Below are 24220 nucleotides of genomic sequence, written 5' to 3' on the forward strand. Positions count from 1 at the left end.
TCTTTTGTATTTTTTGCAACTTATTTGTTTCCATTTGTACTTTTGCTTCTTTGAATTCTCTCTCTTTTTCTCTCTCCTTGTCTTGATTAAATTTATTAATGGTTTGTCAATTTTGGTGACTTTTTCAAACAACCAATTCCTGGTTTTATTTGTCATTTCAATTGTTCCTCCCTTTTCCAGTCTATTAATTTCAGTTCTTACATTAATAAATCTCTTTCCTTTGGCTTATTGCTTTATTTCTTTTCTAGGGTTATTAGGTACAAACCTAATTCATTTATTTTCTCCTTTTCCTTCTTTCAACACAGGCATTTAGTGATATAAATTCACCTCTAAGACTGTTTTGACTAAATTCCTTAGTTTTGAGCAGGTTATTATCATTGTCATTGCCTTTTAAATAACCTATTATTTTTATTTAACCCAATCATTATTTAATAAATTGTTTTTCCTATATATTTTAAAATGTTATTGTTATTAGATTCTAATTTTATTGCATTCTGATCTGAAAATACAACCTGGATTATTTTTTCCTTGGGCTTTCCTAGGATTTGATATGAGATCAGTTTTTGTGAGCAGTCCATGTTATACTTTAAAGGATTGTATTTGCCCATTTAATCATCCATTTATCTGTTCCAACTAAGTAAGCAGTTAAAACCTGTGATTTCTTTATTATTAGCCTTTTTAAAAGTTGTCATATTCTGATAAGAATGTTGAGGTTCCCTATGATTTATTATTGTTTCTATATTCTCTCATATAGCACATAATATTTTATTAATTTAACTATCAAGTTCTTTGGTGCATATCAATTGAGAATTGTTAAAACTTTGTTAGTTATTTTTCCATTCACTGTTCTATAATTCCCTTATTTGTTTTTTTAAATAATTTCTAATTTTAATTTTATATTTTCATATATCATTACTGCTACTCCTGCTTTTTTGAACTTTAATTGACTTGAGGGTTTTAGGCCATCTTCTTAATTTTAATTTAGCTATTCTTTTATAAATATTTTTTGTATCAAATGTCTTTCTGATAAGCAATATATTGATGGATTTTGTTTCTTGGTTCACCTTGTATTTTTTTTCCTTTTAATGTGAAAATTTATACCATTTGTGTTTAATGTAATAAGTGATATGGTTTTGGGCATTTTCTTCTTATTGTTAAAGATATAGTGTAGAGAAAGTGAAGCCTACCTTTATTTTCTATTATTGTTTCAACTGTTTAACACTAGTGTTTAAAACAAGTCATATTTATGGTTTTAAGAGTTATTTAAATATTCTTTAAGGTTTAATTCTCTTATTATTATAGACAGAGGAGTTTTACCTTTGGGATTACCAGATGTTTTCCCTCCTCTTCCTCTTCTTTTAAAAATTGTTTTTTGTTTATTATTTCTGTTAAACATCCATTTTGGAAAATATTCATATATTTTAGTTTTCTTTAAAAATTTAGTTATCCATATACTTTAAAAATTAATCATATATTCTTGTCCAAAATAGTACCTTACTTTGTTACTATTGCAATTAACAGACTTTACATGCCTTAGTCTTATAGGTCTGTATATAGAAAATACACATGTATAAACTTATTTAGAAGGAATTGTGTGGCAGGTAGGTGGTGCAGTGAGTAAAGTGCCAGCCCCAGAGTCAGGAGAACCCGAGTTTGGTTCCCGCCTCAGACACATAACACCCACACAAAAACACTAGCCATGTAACCATAGGCAAGTTACTTAACCCCAATTGCCCTCCAAAAGGGAAAAAAAAAAACAAAAACAAAGAAAAAGAAGGAATTGTGTGATGAAAGGATATTGAATTTGGAAATATAGGACCTGGGTCCAAATATTGGTTCTGTCACTTACTACTTATATATCTTTGGACAAAAGTTTCTTTAGTATAAATTTCTCATCCTTTAAAATGAAGGCTCTGGACTAGGTGGTCTCTAAGGTGTCTTCCACTTCTAAATCAGTGACCCTTTATAGATATATGGATATCCCTTATGACTTTATGGATATAATCAGTTTTGTTGATCACTTATCATTTAGCCAGGTTGGATTTCCTTTCATAGTGCTTATAGGTGTCTCTTTCATCATTAATTTTTATTAGTGAATTCAATTAGGTTTACAGCTGAAAAATTAAATTTGAGGGTGACCCAAAGAGAAATGGAAATAAATGGTTATAATGGTCATGGATAGGCTACAGTATACTATCTAGGAAGAATTGTGTAAGAGAAGTACCATGATGTAGGATATCATCACAGGGATTTGTGACCAGAAAAGAGGGTGGGCTGATCATGTAGCAAGACTGAGGGATAACCAGTGGACAGCCCGAATGCTCCATTATTATCCATACAATGTCAAGAGTTGCATAGACTATCAGTAAAGAATTTATAATAGTGTATTAACAAGAGTTGCATAGTGTAAGCAGGCATGAATGTAGCTGTGATCCTCATTGATGGATGGAATATCCATATAAATGACATTACAGATTCACTTCAGAGGAAAACATAGATTATTGAAATATCAATGTATTTAGAAAGATAGGACATTAAAATTCCTAATTCTTTAACTTGGAACAGTGCTTTTAATGTCTTCAAAGGTCTTTTTATTATCTTAATTGATTGTCACAACAACCCTCTAAGGTAGTAATGATAACTCACATTTAAAATGAACTTTACAATTTACAGAACATTTTCTTCATAACTATGCTTTAATGTATGTAGTATATATATTATTACCCCCATTTTAAAGATGTGAAAACTGAGGCTTGGAGAGGAGATACCTGCCCAAGGTGTCATGGCAAATATGCCTCAGTTTTCTCTTTTGTAATGTTGGGATAATAATACATTATCTATTTCACAGGGTACTGTGAAGAAAGTTCTTTTAAGGAACTCAAACTCTGAATAATTGATTAACCAATACTGTCCTAGAGAGAAGACAATGAAATGTATCTCCATCCTTTCAGCAGAGAGATGGGAAACTATGAGGGCAACGTTTTTCATACCTTAGGTCGGTGTATCTTTTTTCAATAATATTCTTTTTGTTTGTTACAGAGGAATGTTCTTCAGTTTTGGTTAGGGGCTTGTGGGGGCATATCTAAAAATAACTGACTTGAAAAATCAAAATCATCAAGAAAACTTTTTTTTTAAAGAAAACTCTTCACTACTTAGGAAGAATTGTAGAAATTAGTTATCATTATGATTCAAAGAACACTGTCCTTATCCCTATGCCGTAGTTCATCCCATTTTTCAAATGAGGAAAGTGAGTAGCATCAAGGTCAACTGACTGGCCTGAGCTTAAAGTCAAAAGAGACTAACATTTTGGAACTGGAAGGAACATTTATTCCTTAATGATCATCTCTATCAACTCCTTGTAAGTGAGGTATCTTGACACTAGAGAGGTTACAGAACTTGCCAAAGATCACAGAACTAATTAGTGGAAGAGTCTGATTCCTAGTTCAACACTCTTTGCTTTGCTCCATCTCACAGGGTTCCATGATTTCCATTAGTCTTCCTTTCTATTCTGACTGTGAGACTTTGGTCAAGTCATTTCATTTTTTTAAGGCTTTGGTTTCCTCATCTTTCAAATGAAGCATTTAGACTACATGATGATGACTTGGGTCCCATCCAGCTCTGGTTTTAGACTGCTTGTGAGGAAAGCACTTTGTAAACCTGACAAGTACTATATCAATATGAATCGTTTTTATAGCACATGCTAATCAGTGTTGCTATGGCATCTCTACACTAGCGGTCTACCCTCCTTCCTCCAAGCCTCAAACTTGTCAGTATGTTGGTAATGGAATGTCATTTTTGTTGGCAAGATGAAATATGCAAATTCTCTGAACCATACATCACTCCAAAGGTAAGCAAAAATGAAACCAAAAGTACATTATTTTATCATGATGCTGAGAATATCGAAAAATTTTCATTTTCCTTCAGGGGAAGAAATTCCAGGATCTGACAAACATCAGTATGAATCTTGGTTATCTCTGAAATGTCTTTTATCTTGGAAGTCGTTAAGTGTTTGGAGTCAGCTTAAGACTCAAACATCTTCTCAAAACAGTACAAAGCACCAGACCAATGAAGTTGGGGATGGAGGTGGTGGTAGAAACACCTCTGGACATTAATCTCCCGGAGATTCTTATGTAAATAATTGTTGTACTGCCTTTAGGATAAGAGAATCATAGATTTAGAACTGGAAGGGGTCTGAGAGAACATCTAGTCTATTTTATTTTACAGTTTAGGAAACTGAGATCTAGAGTTTATGTGATTTGCCCAAGGTCACATAGACAGTAAGTGTCAATATCACAATTTGAACTCAGGTCATAGAATTATAGTTCTGGACTAGGATGAACATCAGAGGCCATCTCTAGCAGTTCTTAACCTGGCTCTGTGAACCTTTTTTTTTAAACCCTATTTCAATGGAATTAATTTCCTTTGTACGCCTATGTGATTTACTTGATGCATTTAAGAACATTATTCTGAGAAGGGGTCTATAGACTGCACCATGTTGCCAAAGGTATGACATACAAGAAGATTAAGAACTGCTGATCTAGCCCAACTTTTTCATTTTATAGATGGGATACTGTAATGGAAATGCAAATTTGGAAGATCTTCCCTGCCCCTAGGCTAAAGTGCACCTGAAGCCTTGGGTGGGAGGCTTGTTTTTCAGTAAATACTTCTTGATTGGCCAGTGAGTCAATAAGGTTGTTACATTTTCTGAGCCAGGAGAAGGCTATATAAGCCCTGATGTGTAGCTTTGTTTTGGGACTCACTTTGAGAAGTGTTCTGTGATTTGATCTGAATTCTGGGAAGCCGTTGTTGAGAGTCCCCCGGCTTTGAAAAACCCAGATGTTGACTGGGTATGGATGTAATGGTTGGACAGTTTGGAAAGCTGTCTACTTGATCTGTTAATGTCTTGATAATTCTGTCTGTATATTTTGAAGTTTGGGGTGCTGACCTTTTTCCCCTGAACAAGGTAAACGATATATGTCTGACTGATTAAAGTAAGCTTGTTAACCCATTTTGAGTTGCTTTCCTTTAACAAAGCAGATCCAAGAACCTGTATGGGCAGCAAACCCTGAGGACACGCTTGGGGTGCTTGCTGCTACAGATACCAAGGCCTAGGGAGGTCATATGATTTGCCCAAGGCCACAAAGATAGTGTCAGAGGTAGGATGTTGTAACAACAATGAGATACCCATAGCAGCCTCTATGAATATGCATGTGTATTTCCAGGGTAGATTCGCAAAATATAATAAACTCTCTTCCTTAAAGGCAAAACCAAAATATTTATTTGGAACATCATTAGGATACCAGGAGGTAAGATTTAACAAGGTGCTCATCACTAATCTAACATCTTGAGCCTTCTTTCCATTAGGCCTCCTCACAAAACAAGTACCCCTAGACAAATTCCTGCCTCTGCCCACTCACAGCTAGCTTCTCTTTCTCTGCTCTGCCTTGCTCTGAATCTCTGCTCAATTGGGCAAACTCCTCCCACACTGATCCCCATGTGACTCAAGCTCCATGTGTTAGGTCTATTAATGAGTGGGGAAGATCTTCCTATTTCATTAACATTACAGATGTGAACCTAGATCCATTCACTCCAGAGGCTCTTTCTACTGCATCAGAGACAGCTGTTAGTGCAGCGGATGGAGTACTGGGCCTGGCGCAGGAAGACAGGAACTCTAATGATCTCAAACAAGGTAAAACGTACTTAGCACAGCGTCCTGCACACAGTAGGCACCATGTAAATGCTTATTCCCTTACTTTCCCCCTACTGTGTTATCTCCCCAACTTCATGCTCTTAGGATGGCTCATTGTGCCTTTCCCTTCTTCAGCCTGAAAGCTTAGGGTCTGTTTGAAAGGCTCCCTTTGATAATCTCTACCAGCAGAACTATCTGACCCTGGGCTTCTCTCACAAAGGCAGTGTAATATTGTGCATTTACAGTCAGAAGATGTCGGTTTGAACTCTGGCTCTGCTAATTACTATCCATTTGATATTAAGCAACCCACTCCCTTGTCTGGGTCTCATTTTCTTCATTTATAAAATGAGAGGTTTATACTAGATTGAACCACCACCAGTACTTTTGGTACTGGGGAAGGGAATTGATCATGCCCTTCAGTCAATTTTGTTATTTATGATGTGAAAACTCAAGAAGCAGCTGTGACAAATTTAGATGAGCAGGAAGGGAAATTGTTTACTATAATGGCATCTATGTTGTTGAAAGAGGGTATGTGTTAAATTTTTGCACCCTTTAAATTTTGGTTCCCTGGATAAAGCCTCCAACTGTCTCACCCTAGTTATGGCCCTGGGACTAGATGGTTTCTAAGGTCCTTTCCAACTCTAAATCTGTGATCCTTTGACCTGGCTCTTTCCTGTGGAGAAAGGGAAACCACATAGGTCTTTCCAACATCTCTCTTATCCTGCTGACTTTGAAAGTAAGCACACAACCTCTTTAGGTTTTAGAAGTGTTTTTACTGCTAGGAACTACAGGAAACCATGCAGGGATGTAAAATAAACAAAAAGGAAAAGTTACAAAGTCTTAACAGTTAGCTCTGCACTTTCATGCAAATATAAGGAAAGTTAAGCCTTGATTTTTTTTTCCCTTTCTCGCCTTTACTTGTTGAGTATTTCACTGAGTTCTGAAGTAATGGCGGGGGGGGGGGGTGGGGGGAGGTAAGCATTGAACATAATATCAGAGAAGTGGATTTAAATGACAGCTCTGTTACTTACTACCTATGTGACCTTTGGCAAAGCACTGCATCTTTCTACAACTCCAGTTTTCTCAGCTTGAAAATGAGGGGATTGAGTTAGATCCACCTCTAAAATCCCCTTTTAGCTTTGAATCTATGACCATATCTGTCCTTGGAGGCAGCTGGCCCCAATCCTGTCTGGGTCTCAGGATCCCAGCCTGAGGAAGATTTGGTTTGGCAAGGCTATTAGATTTCTCAGTTCTTTCTAAAACTGCTCCCAATCTTATATCTGGGTGTGTGGCATTGGCTTTGCCAAGGTGCTCCTTATCTGCTGCCCTCTCTGCCTACTTAGTCCACCAAGATTCCTCTTGTGTATTGAAGGACAATTGAAGTTGTCCCTCTCTCTCTTATCGAAAATCTCAATAACTCTGGAGCCCCTTTTGAAACCCTGCCCTCACCTTTATCTCCTTGGACCCTTCCTAGAGAGACATCCTTCCTATCTGGCCCCTACATTTTCCTCAAATGGGTTTCTGCTTCACTTTGCACTCACCTTATTCTCATTGGAATTCTCTGTGGCTGTGGTTCTTTCGAACATCTCAGCCTTGACTCATTTGTCTCTCTCCTGGTTGGAAAGGCAATGTTGTACAGGGAACAGAGTGCTAGATTGGAGTCAGGAAGACCTGGATTTGAATCCCGACTTAGGTACTTATTAGCTATTCGAATCTAGGCAAGACATTTCATTTTTCTGAACCTCATTTACAAAGCTGGGACAACAATTGCTCCAAACTCACAGGGATGCTGTGAGCATCAAGTGAGATGATGTCTAAAACGCACTTTGCAGATTTCAGAGTAGTATACATATATCCAGATCAGCTTTTCTTTCTTTAACCAAAGAAAATGCACTAACTGGTTCTTATGGCTATTTCTAGCCTTCAGATAAAACTTGTTTCCTTCCCTTTGTATTTGTAGCTTTTGTTTCTCAATCCAAACTATGTTATGAACAGGTAAACTATCTAAATTCTTTATTCTAGACCACTCTTGTCTTAGTGGTTTTAGCAAGCATCTCTTAGCAGGGCTGGGGGCAGAGTCAGGAAGTCAGAGAGAAGGAGACCTTTGCTTGGGAGAAACAGACTGAAAGGAAGAATCTCCCACTTTTTTGTTTTAAAGTTTATAAATGTATATTAAGAAATAAAGATCTTTGGTAACAACAGCTTTGCGGATCAGTGAAAATTTGTCCTGGACTGCCGCTGGGCCATGGATTAGAAGTTAGGAAACAGTACTGTTTTAAGCTAACCACTTATAATATATATATATATATATATAACCACAGATAAGTCTATCTCTATGTGGATGGTTGGTGCCCCATTAGATGCCACTCTTTTATGTAAGCTTCCATTATGTTTTCAAACCTACCTTCCCTGGGGTCACTTTATATATAGTAGATAATGAATAAATGTTGATTGATTTGATAGATTGGTTCTCCACTAGAGGCAGCTATGTTGCCCAGTGAATAGAACACTGGCGCTGGAGTCAGGGAAACTTGATTTTGGATTCTGCCTCATTTACTAGCTATGTTACCTTGAGCAAACTACTTAACCTCTCATCCTTATTTTCTTAGTCTGTAAAATGGGGATACTAATAGTGCCTCTCTCATAAGATAGTTGTGGGGAGCAAATGGGGCAATATTTATAACATGTTTTGCAAACCTTTACTAGCAGCATAAATGTTAGCTATTCCCATTTCTCATTTGAGGGACCCCTCTTTCTCTCAGCTCATTTGCAGACCAAAAAATGATAGATAGGTCTTGGGCTCAATGTGTTTGTGTGACTCAAGTTACCAGTTCTACATATTTCATGTTTCCTTGAAAGACTCTTCACTAAGGTGATCTTCCTTTCCTCTCCTTTCTTCTCCTCCTCTCCTCTCCTTTTTTCTTTCTTCTTTTTTTCACCCATCCTCAGCATGAGACAGACTTCTCTAGAGCCTTAAGAGCACAAGTTTATATGAGAAAAAATATAATGCCCAGAGTAATAATAGATGTTTCCCATTGATGGCAAAAGAAGATCCGTTTTCCCCACCCACCATATTTGCCAAACCATCTAGGAGCTCTTACCCTAGAATCCAGAGAAAAACTTAGATTGTGTTATTAGTCAATCATTCTGAAATCCACTACCCCTTTCTCTTTTGAAAAAGCCTAGCTTTATGACTCTCAGGAAATATGGTAGAGAAGGTAATAGAACTTAACTGGGGGATGATTGAGGAAAGTTCTTATGTTTTTGGTTCTTGACTCCAAGTCAATGTGTTTTTGTAATTGTGTCTTTAAGCTTTTCCACATGTGCCCCAAGGCCTATCGGTGAGTGCATTTTATAAACTGGAAAAATGAATAAAAATAAGACCCAGAAGGGAAACACCAGAAGTAGTGTGAAGGGAAAAGTGTTAGTTCCCCTGTACCTCCCAGCTAGACCTGACCTCCATTTGTGGGGGTCCCAGGGTCAGGTTTATTTGACTTTATGGGTAAAACATGAAGTCTTCTGTCATAGAAGGCTTGATTGGATTCATATTTATGTTGCTCCATTCAGCATTAATTAACTTCAGGAAGGTAAAATGTGTTCTTTTTTTCTCCTCAGCTATCCGGCTCTGCAAACCCTGTCTTTGACATGCTGACCTGTAGGTGCTGAATTGATGAAGCTGAGAATGTGTAAGGTCTCATACACAAAGGCCTCATCAACCATTTCAAAAATACTTTTTGCAAGAAACAGTGCCGTAACAAGCACAAGGCACTGGGACCAGCCTTGTTGGGCCTGCAAAGCAAGGAGGATGGACCTGAGACTCCATATTTTAGTTTGCGCTATAGGGGATGAATCCTGAAGCAAGACTCCATTTTCATCTCTTCATGGTTTTATGCCAAGTCAAATGATTTTGGGAGAATGGAGTTAAAGGAAAAACAATCACTCCAAATTGTTTTAAAATCAATCACAGAAGAAATGCAAAAATATTGAAAGGTGACATATGTAGGAAAGATTTCTTCCAATAAATGGTCATTTGGGCTTATCTAGGCGAGAGGAAGGGAAATGGGATTTGATGGAGCTTTCAAAGTGCATGAGAACATTCATGCTTGTAAGGTTCTCAGGGCTGACCCTATACATGTGGCACCTGAAGACAAATGGCCAGCCTGGTGAAGAGATGTTCACTCTCCTGGCTCTACTGAGCTCTTGTATCCTGTGGGAATGTAGATGGCACCTAGGGATGAAGCAGGTGTAGATGATAGAGCAGGGCTAATGGACTGTCTCTATTGACCAATACAATCTTGAGCAGTGATGTTTGGTCATTTACCTTGGGTGGAGGATTACTTGAACCCACAGGTGGGTTCCACTTATTTATTTCTCTATTTGATTTTTGGAGGGGGGAAGGTAGGGCAGTTGGGGTTAAGTGACTTGCCCAAGGTCACACCGCTAGTTTTGTGTTATGTCTGAGGCCAGATTTGAACTCAGGTCCTCCTGGCTCCAGGGACAATGCTCTATTCACTGTGCCACCTAGCCTCCCCCTATGGGTTCCACTTATTTTGTTGGTCAGCATAGTTACATGAATCTAGGCACCTCAGGTCCTTGGGGGGACCCAGTGTTTGAATGCCAAGTCTGGTTTCTGCTTGTAGTGTGATTATTTTTGAGGGCCACAGACGCTTAACCTTTTTACATCCTTCCTGATCATAACTCTAAAAGGTGTGCTGGAACCAGTTTATGAGAGCCAGTTGTTTAATTTTTAGTGTAAGCATTTTTACTTTGGAAACACTACAAATTGAGGATTAATGTATTGTCTTGTTGATTGTCTAGATTTGAGAAAATGATGGAAAAAGCTTTAATAATGCAGATGCAACTTAAAAGTGGATTGCGCCATGCTCCCCTCCTCCCTCAGATGGTTGTTAAACATTAACCACCAGCACACCCTGCTGAAAGACACCTTGGAGACCGGAGGATCTCTCTAGAGGTCTCAGAGAGCTCTTCAAATTCAGGGCTCTTCCTCTATACCATTCTGTCTATCATCTATTCCAGTCTTTTTCCAGGGAAGGATGATGAAACCTAGAGAAGTGAGAGGAGGATTTGTGTAAGATAATAAATGTCAGAATGAGCACTCAAAGCCAGGTCCTCCTGATGGCAAATCCAGCTCTCTTTTCTCTAACTCACTTTACCCCATTTTACCCTCTCTGTCCAGTGAAGATAGGAACAAGTGGGCCAGGGAACCGAGTGGTACAAGGGCAAAGGACCAGCAAGCATTAAGCATCAGTCCAGGATGGCTTCCTGAGAGAGGTGAGCCTTGAGTTGGATTTGGCAGATAGGGAGATGAGGTGCATGCCCATGGAAAGCTGAGGGGTGTGTATAGAAAACATTGATTGTCAAATTCAGAATTAAGAGTATCCCTGAATCTGGTGGAGGCTCTGAATCTTGAAGGGGTATCTAAACTCTCTGCTCAGAGGGGTGTGAGAAAGTCACCAGTAAGTAAAAATGAAATTAGCATGGGGAACACCCATAACCCAAAGTTACCTTTAGAGGGTCTGAGAAAGGTGGTGATCAGGAGCCCAAATCAGGATTTACCCTCCCTCATAGGATCAAGCTTTGAATGAAATCTGAAAGATCAATTTGCCTGACTCTCTTGTTTTGCACTTGAAACTCAGAGAAAGAATTTGTTCAAAGTCACAAAGGTGTACAGAGTGAGAGGCTTAATACTAAGCAAATGGGAGTTATTATGAGGTCACTGACTTACAATAGGGATTTTTCCTGGGATTCCTGGAATATGAGGTTTTATTGTGGGGCTCCTTTATGTCTGCAGAACTAGAATTACAATTGGAACATCAGAACTTTGTCCCGGGGTACCAAAATATAAGAGGCATGCTACCTCTTCCCAAGGGTCTAAAGTGATTGTGGAGAGGGAACAAACAGTTCCTCCCCATGGTGGTTACCCAGAGGGGTCTATGAAAAACTTTGAATTGTAGAGGACTGGGAAACATGCCCTTTGAAAGTCTGAGAACCAGGAGGAGAAAATGCATCCCTCACTCCTCATTGAGGCTGACCTGTCACCTCTTCTTGCCCACCAAGGTCCAGTCACTATCATTCTTCTTTCCCTGGGGCCAGGTTTTCCCCATTGTTGCATTGGTATAACTATACCCGACAGGGCAGGCTGCTGGTATATTTCCAGGCTTGGGATCCTTTGGATCCTTGGATCCTTTAGGCACAGTGCTCTTTAAACTATACTATATCCACTTCTGTAATTCAAGGTACTCCAAGATTAAATAGCCAGTTAATGCTGATGTGAGATAAGGCACTGAACCCAAACTGTAGACTTCCCTCCACCTGACTAGTATTTCCTCTCTTATCTCTAACCTCCACTGATGACAGAGAAGTGAATCCAGTGTGATCCACCAGCCAGGATCCTTTGGATCAGGGGCAGTGGTGAGTTATGACTTTTCTCTTCCTTCACTCTGCTTCTCACAGAACTGAATTTTCCCCTGGTGCTAGAATTCCTAGTTATAGCTCTGTGGGTCTACAAGCTTGGCGTCTATAGCTCTCACCAATTATTTTGTTGCTCCCAGAGATAAAGGTCAGCAGTCAGTGGTGAGCTGGGACTCCCCAAATTTTGTTTGAAGTGGAGTGATCTGAACCCTCACCTTGACTCGAGAGTAGATGGGTGTACAATGGGGAACTAGATAATTAGGAAGCTATTTAGCTTTTCTCATTCCTTTCTTTTTTCTTGTTCCTTACATTCCTTATCTTCTTCTTGTCTTCAAGAAGTCTCTGCCTTGTGACCTGGAAGACACTGTCAGTATTTAGGACCTTGGCACCAGCTTGGAAATTTGTTACTGAGCCAGAAAAAATAACCAACGGCATTTTATCTTAGGAGGTGACGTCTTAGGGAACACAACATGCCAAAAGGTTCCAGCCTTTCTAGCTAGGTTTCAAAAGCCTGTCTGACCTCAATGATTTTTTTTCTTAACTAAATTTTAATAAGAAATTTACATTCAGTAGTATGTAAACTTCTTCCTTCAGAGAAGATATGATTTTTTTGTTGTTGTATTCCTAGCATCTACTGGTGTCTTGCATGTAATAAATGCCTAAGAAGTGTTTGTTGAGTTGAATTGAATGTCCCTTCCTCAGACCCACATTTTCTATTGCCAAGCAGTGAAAATGAAGGCGGCAAATACAATCAGGATAAGGAAGAATGGGAGGGGGGAAATTCCATTTCCCAGTTTATGGAATTCTTTTCTTGCCCACCTCTGGTCTAATTCCTTTTAGACTCTGGACTTGAATGTAATATGGTGCTGGTTTGGGAGCTGCTTGTGTTCTAGGTGGGTGTTAATGATGAAAACTTCTCTTCAGCAGAATATGAGAGACCTCTGAAAAAGGGAGACAGAAGGAGTGTGGCAGGACCCCAAACACTGGATTCAATTCTCTGTCATCAGTGGAGTTAGGGATGAGAGAGGAAATACTAATCAGGTGGAGGGAAGTCTACAGGTTGGGTTCAGTGCCTTATCTCACATCAGCATTAACTGTCTATTTAATCTTGGAGTACATTGAATTACAGATGTGGATATAGTATAGTTTAAAGAGCACTGTGCCTGAAGTTAGAGACATGGGTTCAGATCTAAGCTCATACTTCTTTGAACCTTGGTTTCTTCATCTGTCAAATGGGGTTAAATTAAACCCTTACTATATACCAGTGTTTCAGGAGGAAAAATAAAAGAGAATGTGTGAAAAGCACTGTGTAGTTCTTGGAGTGCTATACAGTAATGATAATTGCTATTTCTAAAGCACCTTAAGGTTTGCAAAGGGCTTTACATATGTTATCTGAACTTCATGGAAACTCTATGATGTAGCTTTTACAGGTATTACTGGCCCCATTGTATAGTTGAGGGTGAGAGACCTCAGACTTGGACAAAGTCAGCCAGTAAGTGTCACCAGTAGGATTCCAGCCCAAGTCTTTCTAACTCTAAAAACATTACTCATCCATTTTGTTCTGTTGCCTTTACCCTTTCTCTCTGCCTATCCAATCTCTACCCATCCTTCATGGGCTAGTTCAGCCAATTCATCTTCTCTGGGGTGCCTTGCCCAACACTTTTAACCCATGTTAACCTCCTCCACTGGAACTCCTACAGCATTTATTACCTATAACACTCATCTTGGTACTTGTGTTGTTAATTCAGTGTTTTGTGGGTACCTTTTGCCTTCTCAATTCCAGGGAGGGTCCGTGTCTTGAATTTCTTTGTATTTTGCATGGTGATTTGTACATCATTGGAACTCAAGCAATATGTATTTGTTTAGTGAATGCAGTTATGTCCTGGTGTTTCTTTCTCTTTTTCTCTCTTTCATCCTCCTTTCTGTCTTTCTTCCTTTCTCCTTCCTCTGTCTTTTCCTCTCTCTCTGTTTCTTTCTCCCCCTTTCTCTTTCTCTCTATGTCCCACCTCTTTCTCTTCCCCCTCCCTCTCTCCCTTTCTTTGTCTATCTCTTGCCCCCTCTCTTCTTGTCTCTGTCTCTATCTTTCTATCTCCATCTCTATTTTTCTTTCTCAATAATTATGTTTAGACAGAACTTGTGACTTCATTCATTGATATAGGAAACTCCCATAGGGAGAATCCCTCTACCAATGCAGGTGAACAGGTACACTACAACTTGTAGTGTTAGTGAATTGTCTTGGGCATTGACAAGTGAAATAATTCTGCATCATAAGGTCACCACTTTAGAGCTACCATGTTTCCCCGATAATAAGACACTGTCTTATTAAATTTTTTTGGACAGAAAAACAGCAGAGGGCTTATTTTCAGGGGAGGGCTTATTTTAATGAACATTGACAGCAATTTTAATAAACAGGTAAATGTGAACAAAAAAATGTACCTTTATTCAATAAGCAAATCACTGGGGAAGAACAGGATGACGCGCTCACTGCTGCAGCTCTGATTGGATGCAGCTCGAAGAGCGGAGTGTGTTTCACGGGGGGGGGATGGGGGACGGTGCATACAGAGGGTACCGTAATGTAGCGTGTAGCGCAGGGGATCACCTTCACTACAGTAGCAGTCTCAATAGGGCTTATTTTCGGGGGAGGGCTTATTTTAGAGGAATCTTGCACAGTAAGGGGAGGGCTTATTTTCGGGATAGGTCTTATTATCGGGGAAACGCGGTACAAGACACCCCAGAGGCCACCTAGTACAACCCTTTCATTTTACAGACGAGGAAACTGAGACCCAAAGAGGTTAAGTGACTTACTTGCCCAAGGCCACCCAGGCAATATGTGTTGGAGGTGGGACCGGGTGGTCTTGCCTCTGAGGCTGGATCTAGGTCCATTATATTATGTGCCTTCTTTGTTCTCAACAAAAACCATCATTTTGTTTTTCTTCCACATTCACATGGAAAACATAAACCTCCAAATATATTAATAATGATAAACCTATTTTTCCCTGAACCAGAAGTGTTATATTAGTAAAAATGTACAAAGTAAGCCCAGCAGCCCCAAACTACAGCTTAGCTGGAGCCATTCACCCTCAGAAGAGAGGCAGTAATTCTCCTGCTAAGCCTGGCTTTAGGCAACAGCTCATTTTTTTCCCTTCAGTCGAGACCCAATATTGCTACTATATCTCCAAGGAGGAGCTGTCTGCCTTATATGTTATATATGCAAAGACTTCCAGTGTAATCTCATGAGGGTCCCAGCTGACCAAGGAAGGAGGGGTGGACTGGAAGTTGCATGAACTGTCTTTCTGACAGGATGGCCACAGAGGATCATGGGATGCCCTGGGGGTTTCTAACTTCTTAACACAATAAGGAGGAGGGTGTTGCTGCTGGGGGGTTAACTCACTTACTAGTTACTTTCCTCTTTCTTCTGGATTTGCTGTATCTTCCTTCATCCAGAGACCCTGTCAATGTTGGCCACATCAGAAAACTTCTGAATAAAGTTCATAATTTGCTTAAAAACAAAAAGGCAAAACTGGTCCTTTCCTGTTTAGATACCTAGATGCCCATTACCTATGAGACTAAGTTCAAATTTCTCCATGGGAATACAAGGCCCTTTGGAGGTTGGCACTACTCAACTCATCCAACATTATTTGTCACTTCTACTCCGCCACCTAAGCTGTTCTCCTCTTGAAAATATCAGTTTATTCTTGATATGACCTCTTTGCTCCTGTTTCCCTCATTTGAAGTGCCTGTCTTTACCTATCTATCCTATTCATCCATTAATGCCCAGCCTAAGTCTCTCCCACTCCATGAAACTTTCTTCAACCTCTAGACCCAATCTGGTTCTCTTGGCCTCCCTGTCCCTAATCAGAATATACATTCTGGTCCTTGGTTATGTCATTCTTCTATTTTATTTTTTAAAGGGTGAAGAATAATTTTATTTATTTAACCATATTGCCCAGAGAATACTGGTAGGGTGGTACAGTAGAAAGAACCTTGAACTTGGGAGTTACAGGATCTGAGTTCAATCCAGGACTCAAATTCCTACCTCTTTCAGCTTCACTTTTTTCATCTGTAAGGAAGATTTGGACCACAGGACCACTAAGGTCACTCATTGCCTTGGTATTGATGAGGGATGGCTCCCAATAGGTTCAGCAGGAACTCTCATCTTGTCTAAGGCCAGAACCTGCAATTCAGTCTGGAAAGAATTCAGTTCAGGCTAACTAGGAGTCAGAGTTGCAAAAGTTTATTATATGCCTGGTTATGGACCCCTTTGGTAGGCTTTGGTGAATCTTGTGACCCCCTTCCCAGAATAATGGCTTTTTAAAAAAAATTATGAAATGAAATGTTAAGTAGTCTTTCCTTGGAGGGATCTGTGGATACCAAGTTAAGAACTCTTGACCTAGTTAAACTTTATTTTATATCTATGATATAAAGGATATCATATATGAGGCCAAATCACTCAGATAAGGTTAGACCTAGACAGGATTTGAACCCAACTCTTGTACCTCTGAATTTCCTTCCACTGTACCATATTGTGGGTACTTTGGTCAAGGAATCCTTAAAATAGCTCTGGGGATAGTTAAGAATGAATGATCCCCATTCCACAGCTGAGGAAATTGAGGCCTCAAGAGGCAAAGTCCCCAGTGTGTATGGATGTTGGGGATGGATAGGGTCCAGGGGAAGGACGGCAGGGGAGGTGGGTCACAGCCTCTGGGATTTCAGCCAATTGCTGGGGGGGGGGGCCCTAGACCCCTACTGCCTGTCTCCATAAACAATGGGAGCTCAGAGTGCTCCAACGAGTTGGGGAGAACCATTATCAAGGAGGAGTTTCAGGGTATTTAACTTTGCTGGGGACGTGGTGTTTCCTTTCATTTGGCTCAGACCACTTCTAGAAGCTATTGTTCCCAGGGCTTTGCTTTGCTTTCCTCTCCTTTGTCAGCCACCTGTGACAAAGGGCTAGGGGGGTGAGAAGGAGGAGGCTGGCTGGGGGTGGGTGGGAGGGATTGGCTAGGGGTCAGAAGGCTGGCTGACTAGACCTGGTGGGGGGAGTTTTCAATTACTGGCTTGCATATAGGGGAAAGGGGAGGGAGGTGTTGGGGCTTGGCCCAGGCTCTCTAGAAAGAAGCTGAGAGGAGGCATTTGACTGCCTGAAAAATGGAAGAACAGAAACAACCCAACAACAACAACAAAAAAACCCAGAGTAAAGGGTCATATTAGAGCTGGTTTAGACTTTGGTCCAGCATCAGAGTGGCCAAGGTTTTCCTTCTGGGACAATGGCAATCTTACCTAGAGTAACCAATAGTTTATGAACCTTTGTGCCACTGCCTCCCTAGTGTTCAGGGTCTAGGACAGACCCTTTGGCCTTCCTGTCTCTTGGAAGAGAGGCCCTAGAAGAAAGACCACCCAACATCCAGGCATGAGCTGGGGACCAGGCTCTCTTCCCTCAGTCTGCTTAATGGAGTTGCCCTTTGCTGACCAACTTTCGATAGTGAGGCTCTTCCCTCTTCTGATTTCCAGTCCTGGTTTTGTGTGTGAATATAGACAATCTCTAAATCTTGCCTCTGGGTGTGTGTGGGGCGGGGTGGGGGGGGCAAAAAGCAGGGGTGCCAAAGGGAGTCTGGGTGCCTGTTGGGACCTAGAAAATATATGGTTTTCTTTAGTCAAGAACCAGGTCCTCTGGGGACAGATAAGCTGCCCTGAGTACTGCCAGAGGAACTAGCAACTTCCATTTGCCCCATGTGAAGGGGCCCACTGCAGGAAAAGCTGGCTTTGGTGACCAGCCTGTAGTAAATCTTCTCACTTCTTTTTTTTTTCCCCTTCCCCTACCACAAGTTTTCTTTTTCTCCTGGGGCTGGAGGAGGGAGCTGGGGCTTTTCACTTAATTTTATTAACATGAAAGGTGTTAAATTAGACCCCCAGTACTGGACTTTGTTGTGGGGGAGGGTGCCTCATGTAACAGAAGCTGGTGATTTTGCCCAGATCTCTTAAAGACTTCCTTACTTCCCCCCACCTCCCCTCCATTCATAGAGCTGGAAGGGATGTTAGATTGGACATAATCTTTTCCAATTTTCTTTCTCTTTAAAAAAAATTTTTTTTAAAATTTTTTTTGCAGTGGAGAGGGCAGGGCAAATAGGGTTAAGTGACTTGCCCAAGGTCATATGGCTTGTATTAAGTGTCAGGTCATATTTGAACTCCGGTCCTCCTGACTTCAGGGCTGGTGCTCTATTCACTGTGCCCCTAGCCACTCCATCTCTCTCTTTTTTTTAACAGATGGAGAAGGCCGAAACCTAGAGAGGTCCAAAATCACACAGTAAATGGCTGGGCTGGGACTTGAACCCAGTTTGCTTGTTGCCTCTCTACAGAGACCCCAGGTAAGTTGACTTGTTTTTTGAATGTGTTTTGCTTAGCCTTGGTATATACCTGCTTTGAGAGTCATTGAAAAGCTCTTCCTTGGTCTTTCACGGAGTAGCTGGATGGAACCTTTATGATAGCCCATAAAGCCTTATCAACTCAACTTTTGTTTGTTAAGGTCGCTCTCTCCTTCCCCTCATTGCTGGCTAATAATTTCCAAACTCAGTCATTTTTCCTCTAGCCCTTTCCTCCCTGCCCCAATCAAGTCACTTTTAAGGAAGATCTTTGCTTCTCCGTTTGGTCTAACTAAATCCTATCCATTCTTTGGTGCACAGATCAAGTTCATCTCATCTAGGAAGGTTTTGCTAATTATATTTACCCCCATGAATCTCCCTATAAAAATCTTTGTGAATGGTCTATGCAAGCATTGAAGATACCCTCAGTGAGACACAAGAAAGAAATAGGCAGGCTTCCCAGGACAATTTTCTCCAACATACTACATCTTCACAACTAACTGAGAAGTGCAGAGATTCCATTGGATTCATTGTGGATTTTAAAGAAGCATTTGACTCAGTGAAATAAAATGCAGCTTAAAGAATCTTCCAACAAGGAGCTTCCCATGCATACATTAAAATCCCATGAAATTATATAACTGTTTTGGCCATGGGAATAACTGTTCAACTGAAAACATCAAGGGAAGAAGAAGGGAATAAATATTTATTAAGTGCCTACTGGGGCATCTAGGTAACTAAGTGGATAGAGCCTTGGTCCTATCAGTCAGGAAGACCTGAGTTCAAATCCAGTCTCAGACACTCACTAGTTGTATGACCCTGGGCAAGTCACTTAACCCTGTTTGCCTCAGTTTCCTCATCTGTCAAATGAGCTGGAGAAGGAAATGGTAAACTATTCCAGGATCTTTGCCAAGAAAACCCCAAATGGGATCACAAAGACTGAAGCCACTGAAAAACAATACTGTGTTCCAGGTATTTTGCTATGTAAGTACTTTACATATGTTCTCCCATTTGCTCCTCAAATCAATGTAGGTGCTATTATTGCCATTTTATAGTGAAGGAAATTGATAGAGATTAAGTGACTTGCCCACAGTCATTCACTAGTAATTTCCAAGGCTGGATTAATCCTGGGCACAGGACTCTCTTCACTGTGTCACACCTAGTTGCCTCTAGGCAGGGATAAAAGGGAGCATAAAACAAGAAATCCTGCATTTATTCACCTTACCATTGTCACAGAAGATGTTACCTCTTCCATGTAGCTTTCTTAGATTTCTCTGGTGAACTGTATTTTTTCTTTCCTCAAATGTCTTAGGGAATTTTGTTTGGATGTTTCTTGTGTCCTAATCACCTGTTACCTAAACATAGATTTTTCTGCATATATGTCTTATTTTCTTTAAAATTTTTTTTTTGTTTTTAACTTTCAACATTCCTTTCTATAAGATGTGAGTTCTAAATTTTCTCCCCCTCCTTCTGCTCCCTCCTCCTGAAGATGGCATGCAATTTGATATAGGACCTACATATACAATCATATTAAACATATTTCCACAGTAGTTATGTTGTAAAGAAGAATTAGAACCAATGGGAGAAACCACAAGAAAGAATAAACAAAAAAATAGTGTGCTTCAATCTGCATTCAGACTCCTTAGTTCTTTCTCCAGATGTGGATAGCATCTTTTGGAATTGTCTTAGATCCTTGTATTGCTGAGAAGAGTTAAGTCTATCAAAGCTGGTCATCACATAATGTTGCTGTTACTGTGTACAATGTTCTCCTGATTCTTCTTATTTCACTCACCATCAGTTCATGTAAATCTTTCTATGTTTTTCTGAAGTCCACCTGCTCATCATTTCTTATAGCACAATAGTATTCTATTCCATTCATATACCATTACTTGTTCAGCCATTCCCCAAATGATGGGCATCCCCTTGATTTCCAGTTCTTGGCCACCACAAAAAGAATTGCTATGATTTTTTTGTACGTGTGGGTCCTTTTCCTGTTTTTATGATCTCTTTAGGATACAGACTTAGTATAGTCTTATTTTCCTGAGTATACTATATGACACTTGAGAGTAGGAATAGTATCATTTCCAATCTTTTAATTCCCAGCTTCCAGCACTTAATAAATGCCTGTTGAATAAGAAGAAAACCTTAGGCTGTATGGGGAACTAACCTCTTACTGCCCTGAAAGCTCATCTCTTTTTCCTTTTTTAAACAAAAAATAGCCTCCTGATAATGCTATATGACTGCGAATCATGACACTTTACAATTTCAGAAGAATCACAATTGTGGGTGACTCAGACATGGAAATATTGGATAGGGGGTAAGCTGTGTTATGATACCATGACAATGATTTGGTCATTAGAAAAAGTTCCATGAAAGGCATGAGCAAAGGCAGATATAACCAGAAAAATACACACACACACACACACAACTGACAATAACGAAGGATATGAAATGGATATGCCCTATGTTTCATTGGTATCCTTCTAGAAAGAGGGCTTCTAGAGCTTTGGGTGGATCATTGATGGAAATTAATGGAAAGAAAAAATCTGGAATGACAGAAGTTGAGAGAGTAAGGAGGAGTAGACTGCATTCTCCCCCAGTGGATGGACTGCCCATAGTCATAAGATCACCTATTCATTGTCATATCAAAGCACTGGGGCTTTGTGCATGTAGACCATAGCACACAGTATTCAAATTGTTTCCCTACTTCCCAATTTCTTCCCAAGATTGTCAGTGAATAGGGAACAGGAACAGGCACTAGACCTGTGATTTCATTGATATAGGGAACTCCCAGGTGAGGAAACTCTTTCTATCAATGCTGGTTGGCACCTTCTCTACAATATATACTCTTTAGAAAGTTGTCTCAAGCCCTGAGACATTAAGTGACTTGTCTGGCATCACAGAACTAGCATAGATAATATGTGGATCATCCTGACTGTGAGATCTATTTTTTAGACACTGTAGTACTGCCCCTATAAGATTCCACATGACAGGAAGAGAAAGAATTGAGTTAAAAGCTTCCTATAGTCCTTATTCAAGCAAAGAATATTTAAACTAAGCTACCATCACTATAATGCCTGTGCTCTCATATTCCTTCTTTGAAGAATTTATGCCAAGAGTCTGTTGAAATCGAGGTAAATGCAAACTGAACAAATTAATTCAATTTCTCCTCTTTTCCTTGCTCTTTATAACCATTGATGGGTATTTGTACAATCAGCCCTGATATTCTAGTTCTCATTGGACAATTCTAAAAGACTAATAATTCAGTAAAAATGAAGAAGCCACTGGATAGGCTTTTCACAAGAAGGTTTCATTTTCACCTCCATTTATGTAGATTAATTGAATCAAACTCTTTTTACCTCTGCACCAGATGATGCTTCCTATTTGTTCTCTCTTTCTCACGCTGTTGCTGAAATGGAAGGAAAATGACCTCGAAATAGATGTCGATGTCCTCTTGAGTTGCTATTTAAGGTGGTAGTCAATTGAACCAATTGGAACTTGCAGGTATCTTTTTTTGCATTGATTGGGCAATGATTGGGTAAAATGCCAGGTTTAGTAGGGGCTGATTTACCTGTAAGAATTCATTGCCCTTGGTCATAGCATAGTTGCATGGTAGGTGGCTATGCCTTCTGCCACTGTCTTCTCCTTTACCCTTGTCTCATGTGATGAGGTGATCCTTCTCTTTGCCCAGACTAAACCCTATACATCCAGAAGTGGTCTCATTCTGTCCTAGCTTCCCCAGGAGATTGACCTTTCTATCATTCCCACTTTCTCATTTATCTTCATGTTTTTCCTGTCTTCTTCCCTACTCCCTGTAAACATACTAAAAAATGAATTCAGAAATTCACCTATCTTCAAAAAACCCTTACTTGATCCATTTATCTTTGCTATTTTCTCTCTCTCTCCTAAACTCCTTAAGATGGCCATCTATAATAGGAACCTCTACTTCCTTTCCTCTCTCTCTCTTATCTCTTTGCAGTCTGGCTTCTGACCTCATCATTAAATTGAAACTACTCCAAAGTTACTAATGATGTCTTAATTACAAAATCTAATGGCCTTTTCCCAGTCCTCATCCTTCTTGATCTCTCTGCTGGCTTTGATACTCTTGATCACTCTCTGGTCTTTGATTCTCTCTTCTCTCTAGGTTTTCATAATACTGCTCCCTCCTGGTTCTTCTCCTTATCTGACTGGTCCTTTTCAGTTCCATTTGCTAGATCTTCATTCAGGCCACATTCTCTTAACCATGGCTGTTCCACAGAGATTGGGCATGGGTCCTCTTCACTTCTCCCTGGGTACTATTTTACATGGCAGCCTCATCAGCTCCCATGGATTCCATTGTCATCTCTATGCTGATGGTTCTCATTTATTTATCCAGCCTTAACTTCTCTCCTTACCCACGGTATCACGTCTCCCAACTATCTACCTATTAGACATTTTGAAATGCATGTCCTCTAGACATCTTACAACGTCCCAAACTAAACTCATCCTTTCATGGCCTTCCCCCAACCTCTTACCCTTCTAAACTTCCTCCCCATTCCCCAGACTGATAACTCAGATGGACATCACGTCATCATCAGATGCTTTCATTCTCTTTTGCTCTTGGCGTCCAATTTATTGCTAAGGTCTATTGGTTTTTACCTTTGTAAGCTCTATTGCATATGCCTCTTCTCTCCTCTGATGCTGTCACCATGATGGTGTAGACCCTCATCACCTCATACCAGGATTTTTGGAATAGCCTGTTAGTGGCTTGGCCTGCCGCAAATTTCTCCCCACACCAATTCATCTTCTACTCAATTGTCAAATGATTTTTTATTCATAAAACTTCCATGGCTCCCTTTTACATCCAGGATCAAATATAAAATCCTCTCCCACTCAAAGGGCTTCATAACCTGACCCTCTCTCTCCCTCTGCTTTTCCAGGCTTCTTACACTGCTCCCCTATCCACTCTTTGATCTAGTGACACTAACTTCTCAGCTCTTTCCCAAACAAGATGCTCCATCTCTTGATTCTGAGCATTTTCATTGGCTTATCCCCATGCTTGAATTGCTCACCCTTCTCCTCATCTCTTTCATGGCTTCCTTCAAGTTCTAGCTATGATCCCACCTTCTTTAGGAAGCCTTTCCCGGTCCCTCTTAATTCTAGTGCCATCCTTCTGTTGAATATTTCTAGTTTATCCTGTATATAACTTGTTTGTACATGATTGTTTGTTTTTTTGTCTTTCCCATTAGACTGTGAGTTCCTCAAGAACAGAGATTGTCTTCAGCCTTTCTTTTTATTGCTGGTGCTTACTACAGTATCTGGCATATAGTAGGTGCTTAATAAATATTTATTGACTGACTGACTTCAGTGGTGATAAATATAACCTGCTATTCTTTGTCCAGTTCAGACTAACTCTATCCAATGGTTTGGGCAATATCCCCTGAGTTAGAAATAAAATAAATCACAGTTTAATTTATATTCATCACCATCACCAAATAGCTCTCTGGAACTCCTTATCCTAGATCCTTTCCTTTGGCATTGGAATTATGGAAGTGTAGAGGGAAGATGGTAGAGGCTTGCTTATCACATCCTAAGAGCCCAACTCACTGGCATAGCCAACAAATACTTAGTGGACGAAGTGTCTGTGGTCTTCATAAACTATGACCATCTATGAGAATCTGTTACCTCACCCAAAGAGCCCTGCAGTATAACAGCAAAAAAGTAGAAGAAAAAAAACCCTCTACGCTCTGAATTTCCTATTGGCATG

At 40.0% G+C, this 24220-nt stretch overlaps 1 long non-coding RNA gene across 2 annotated transcripts; it reads left to right on the plus strand.

Annotated features, from left to right (window-relative positions):
• Nucleotides 1-2472: 2472 nt before the first annotated feature.
• Nucleotides 2473-23808, plus strand: LOC138146897 (uncharacterized). Of its 2 annotated transcripts, XR_011164636.1 has the most exons (6): nt 2473-4963; nt 5567-5689; nt 9305-9679; nt 10887-12121; nt 18383-18483; nt 23703-23808. It is a non-coding gene; the product is annotated as an uncharacterized lncRNA (long non-coding RNA). The 2 variants fall into 2 exon arrangements; XR_011164635.1 differs by lacking the exons at nt 18383-18483; nt 23703-23808 and having other exon boundaries at nt 3680-4963; nt 10887-12790.
• Nucleotides 23809-24220: the final 412 nt, after the last annotated feature.

The sequence above is a fragment of the Petaurus breviceps genome, unplaced genomic scaffold, assembly GCF_028583685.1.
Source record: "Petaurus breviceps papuanus isolate PSGF00001 unplaced genomic scaffold, PetGlider_PUasm1.0 90775, whole genome shotgun sequence".
NCBI lineage: Eukaryota > Metazoa > Chordata > Mammalia > Diprotodontia > Petauridae > Petaurus > Petaurus breviceps.